The 5,457-nt window shown below is 37.4% G+C and overlaps 1 pseudogene; it reads right to left on the bottom strand.

Annotated features, from left to right (window-relative positions):
* Positions 1-307: 307 nt before the first annotated feature.
* LOC103204042 lies at positions 308-2,080 on the bottom strand (annotated as a pseudogene).
* Positions 2,081-5,457: the final 3,377 nt, after the last annotated feature.

Here is a 5,457-nt window from a genome sequence, read left to right as displayed (position 1 = left end):
CCACCAGAGCTTCTTTCTACATGTTATAGACTCATTAAAAAAGAAAAATAAAAAAAGGAAGAAAAAAAAAAAAAAAAACAATACTCAAATTAAAGGATTTTGAAAAGTCTTGTGCTGGTGGGTGCTCTTTATTTCTTACATGTAAAGTTTACTTGTGAGGCGATCTACAGGTCTCTCAAGCCTGATATTAGTTTCAAGAGTGGGCTTCAGATCTTGCTTTGCACATAAATGGCTTAAAATGTATAGGTGCAGAATATTCTCAAATTGTGAATACTTAGATACCTGTCAATCTTGGGCTTTTGTTCTTTCAATCAGTCTCATTTAGCCTCTGTTTCATCTGTTGCACCTTCTGAGCCATGTTACCTTTTCTGTTCTCTCCAATATATTTCTGTATATTTTTTACTCTTTTCCTCTGCATTATCATGCACTTTTTCTTCTTCTAAGCAGTGATGGTTATGTTTGTATGTCAACTTAGCTAGGCCTGGTTGAGTGGCTGGACAGCTGGATATAGTATTCCCCATGATGAGACTGATGATCAACTCCATGGTACAATCTACTGGGAGCAGCTGAGTAACTGCCATGGGGTATGTGGTCTGCTTCTTGCATATAAGGAGAAGCTTTGAGAATGGTCTCTAGCCTATGGCATGCTTGGACCCTGCATGTAGCCGTGTCATTGCTCAGCAGCCTGCTATGCTCTGCCGACCTTGGGACTTAAAATGGACTTAAGTTAATGGCCTGTCTTGTGGTTTGGTAATATCGGGACTGTGCTTTTTCCTTGTCAACCTTGGGGCTTCTCAGCCTCAGCAGCCAGCAGCTGTCCAGATAAAGAAATGCCTCTAGTTCCAGTGGGCTGGGAGCAGGAGGCAGGGCTGGACCCCTAGGTTGAGGGGCTTTCACCCAGCCCCTAGAGCCTGGCACTTTGAACTTGGACTTAAAGCCTCCAAACTGTGAGAGAATAAACTCCTGTTTGTTAATGCCATCCCATTTGTGGTATATTTCTATCAGAGCAGCACTAGGTAACCAGAACATAAGCCTATTCTGTTCCCATTGTGCTTTCCTGTCATTATTTTTATTGGTTAACGATGAAAAGCAGGAGACAAGTCTTATTTAGAAAATTCTTTCCACCATTTCTGTATATTTGAAATTCCCTTATAAACCTTTCTCCTTATATTATAGCCATATATGAAAATCTGAGTTGATCTGGTGTCTGAATAAGTCCCATTTGGTATTTTCTCATATTCAACACTTGTTTATGTTAGTATTTTTTTCCTTTTTCCATCAAAATAAAGACAGAAGTCTACTGAGGAAAAAGTGCCGTACCACCCAGTGCCCTGCCAGTGAACCACCACCACTCAGTGCTAAGGTTTCAAGGAGTCAGATTTTCCTACTTTAAATAAGAAAATGATGCTAGTGATTCAGGCACGCCAAAATCTGTTCCCATGGTATAATGAAAGTCAGATATTGTTCTGGTTTCACTACGTGGTACTTTTTTTTCAGTTGTAGTATATGTACTGTATTGCATGATTTCACGTCTGATAAGAGCATCACAGTGAGTCTTGTTTCTTTAAACAACATCTCTTGATCGTCTTCTGTTGGCCAGGACTGTACACATTTAACTAGTTCGTTATCTCCAATGCGGTTTAGTATGACAATTACTTTCATCTTTTGCTGCCAAACCATGAACCAGAAATGACAACATGTATTAGAAACTGGACCCTGTGTTAAGATGTAAATCTTTTGTGCCTGTTCTATGCCACCTAAACTAGAATTAATATAATCATTTTCAGTATTTTGCAGTTTAACACAACAGTGATCTTATGGGCTCACCTCTCTATCTGTTTCAATTTCTGTTTTCTGGAAACTTTGCCAAGTTTTCTAACTCTATGAGCATAATCATGGGACTCATTTAGAATTTCCAAGTACAGCTGCTACAGTGATTCTGAGCATCAACATCCTCAAACTTCTGCTCCATGGTAACTGACCTAGTGGCCGAAGCAAAGGGCATTGGGGAAGCAGAGGGCATCAGAGAATCTCCTGCTCTGTGCTCAGCCAAGGTACATTCATCCATAGTCAATGCCATGACCACCTTCCCCCTTGCATTCCCCCCCAATTAGGTTTTAAATAAACATGATGTTTCATTACTTTGCCTTGAAAAAAATGATTTAATGTTTTATCTATAAAGCATACAGTTTAGGAATTTGACACACATTTTCTCAGCAGGCAACTATTGCAAATATGTGTAATTGAAGATTAAATCAAGAATATTAGTTCTTCACAGGCCTAAAGGGGTTTGTTCACCAGAAATCAAATCTTTTACAAACCATTTACTGTGGTTACACTATGAATGAAGCAAGAAACATCCTGACATTCTGAGGCTAAAACACCAATATGTAGTAAAGATTTCAGGTTAGAAGATGATCTTACAGTAACTGCAAAATTTGGTCTTTCGTTCACCTTACATTAAGTACCTTTACTTTAAACATACCTTTCAAAATGATTATTGGTGATTTTTATTATTTTGCCATTATCTTGGCCAAAATTTGTCAATTTCCTGTATGAATCTAACATTTGACAACCTGAAACCAAAATGTACACATAAGCTTACATGTCTAAGAACATCTAAGACAAATTTAAAGACGAGTAAAAATCAAGAATTTACTGTGAAATGACTGTAACTAAAAGTTTGTTGTGAGCACTTAAAGAGATACTAGTTAGACAAATAGGACAGAAGTAAGCAGAGTACCAATTATCAGTGGGAACTTACATATGACCAAAGCAGCATTTGTAGAAAGATATGACATATTCAATGAATACAACTGAGACAAAGACTGTTAATAGGAAAAATAAAAATAAATAACTAGATTTCTGATACACACAAAGGAAAGGAAATCTCTGATCAATTAAAGACCTACATGTGAAAAGCAAAATTATAAGGCCCTTAAGAGACAAATTGATGCATGTATTTATATTCTTTCCAGAGAAAGGGACACTATATTTTTTTTAAAAAATGATATATTGGACAACATTAAAATTAATAAACTTCTGCACAAAAAAGACACCATAATTGTAAATTAAAACTAAAGATTATTTGAAATCCTATCAAAAAAATTGTACAAAAAAGAACTGATCAGCAGTCAATCATTTCAGGAAGTAGCATAGGATCAAGAACCAATGGTATAAGAGAAAGAAGTCTAAGTTGTGCTGAAGGAATTGGCAAAAAGCAAAGCTTCAGTAATTGACAGAATACCCATTGATATGTTTCAACAAATGGATGCTGTGCTGAAGGCATTTACTTTTCCATGCCAAGTTATTTTTAAGAGAGCTACCTGACCAACTGACTGGAAGAGATTCATATTTGTGCTAATTCCAAAGAAAGGTGATCCAACAGACTGCAAAAATTATCAAACAATATCATCAAAATCACATACATGTAAAATTTTACTAAAGATAATTTAAACGGGTTGCAGCAGAATATCAACAGGGAACTTCCAGAAATGAAAGCTAGAGTCAAAAGATGATATGGAATTAAGCATGTTATTGCTGATAATTGGGTAAGAGTCAGGGTTGTAACATTTAACAATACTTTTTCCAAATTTATGCTGATACAATAGTCCAAGAAGCTGTACTATATGAAGAAGAACATGCATCATGATTGCAGAAAGACTCATTAACAACCTGCAATATGCAGATGACACAACCTTGATTGCTGAAAGTGAAGATGACTTGAAGCACTTACTGATGAACATCAAAGATTGCAGTCTTCAATATGAATTACAATTCAATATAAAGAAAACAAAGATTATCATAGCTGGACCAGCAAACTACATCATGATAAATGGAGAAAAGATTGAAGTTGTCAAAGATTTCATTTTACTTGGATCCATAATCAACACTCATGGGGGTAGCAGTCAAGAAATCAGACCTTGTATTGCACAGGGAAAATATGTAGCAAAAGACCTCTCTAAACTGTTGAAGAGCAAATATTTCAATTTGAAGACTAAGGTTCACCTAACCCAAGCCATGGCATTTTTGATCTGATGTATGCATGTGAAAGCTGAATAGCAAATAAGGAAGACCAAAGTAGAATTGATGTTTATAATTGTGGTGTTGATTAAGAATACTAAAAATACCATGGATTACCAGAAGAACAAAAAATATATCATAAAAGAAGTGCAGCTGGAATGCTCTTTAAAAGTGGGAATGGCCAGACTTCATCTCACCTACTTTGGTCATTTGGTCAGAAGGGACCAGCCGCTGGAGAAGGATATCATGCTTGGTAAAGTGGAGGGTCAGCAAAAATGGGGAAGGGCCTCAATGAGATGAATTGACATGGTGGCTGACATAGTGGTCTCAAGCATAGCAAGGATTGTGAGGATGGAAAGACAGGGCAGGCTTTTTTTTTTTTTTTTTTTTGTATATAGGGATGCTATGCATTGGAATTGACTCATTGGCACCTAACAACAGCAATAACAACAATATCAATAAAATTATGAAAGGATGTGAATATATTTCTACAAGTATATTGCTATGTTCTGTAAGAATTCCCAGGTGTATAGTAGAGCTGACAAGGGAAAGTTTGCAGTCACTTCTTGGGCACAACCAGCTACCCAGAGGGAGTGAGTAGTTGGACCTGTGGGCTTGAGACCATAGTTGCAGGGTACATCAAGTTTAATTGGCATAACATATTACACACAACATTGTTCCACCTCCTACTTTGGTGAGTAGTGACTGGGATCTTAAAAGCTTGCAAGCAGCCATCTAGATGCAATGATGCGTCTCTCCTCATCCAGAGCAAAGAAGAATGAAGAAAAACAAAGGTGCATGGAAATAATTAGTCCAAGTTTGGTACACCATGTGATCCTTAACCTATATGACTATGAGACCAGGAGAACTAGATGGTGCCTGGCTGCCACTGTCAACCACTCGGGGGGGGGGGGATATTTATGTAGGAGATCCTGGATAGAGTGGGAGAACAATGTGGAACAAAACTCAAAATTATTTGAAAAAAAATAAAAAGGGGACTAGTTTTGCTGGTCTGATAGAGCCTGATGCAACCACTGTAACCATGGCCCCTAGCTACCCTTCAGGTCTGGAATTGAACCTACACCTGTGGCTTCCAGTCAAACAAAAGACAGGCATATAAGGTGAACATTTACACTAGGTAGATACACTCCTTGGAGAGAATCATGGGAGAATAGAAGGGCTGTGTATGAGCAGGGACATCGCTTAGGGGATAAGAGTGCATGGAAGGAAGGACACAGGGAAGAGGGAACCATAGGGAGGAAGTGGGAGGAGAGCTGTTGCATTGTGATAAATTGTAGTCAATGTCATGACACAAAGTGTATGTGAACTGCTGTATGGAAAGAGAATTTGCTCTGTAAACTTTAACCCAAATCACAATTAAAAAATATATATATTTAAAAAAATAGGATGTGAACATGTAAAGACTAATAGATA

Source organism: Orycteropus afer, unplaced genomic scaffold (genome assembly GCF_000298275.1).
Source record: "Orycteropus afer afer isolate SDZICR_OR568_19922 unplaced genomic scaffold, OryAfe1.0 scaffold00240, whole genome shotgun sequence".
NCBI classification, from domain to species: Eukaryota; Metazoa; Chordata; class Mammalia; order Tubulidentata; family Orycteropodidae; genus Orycteropus; species Orycteropus afer.
The sequence above is the reverse complement of the archived record's forward strand: the minus strand, read 5'-3'. Positions and strand labels throughout refer to the sequence as shown.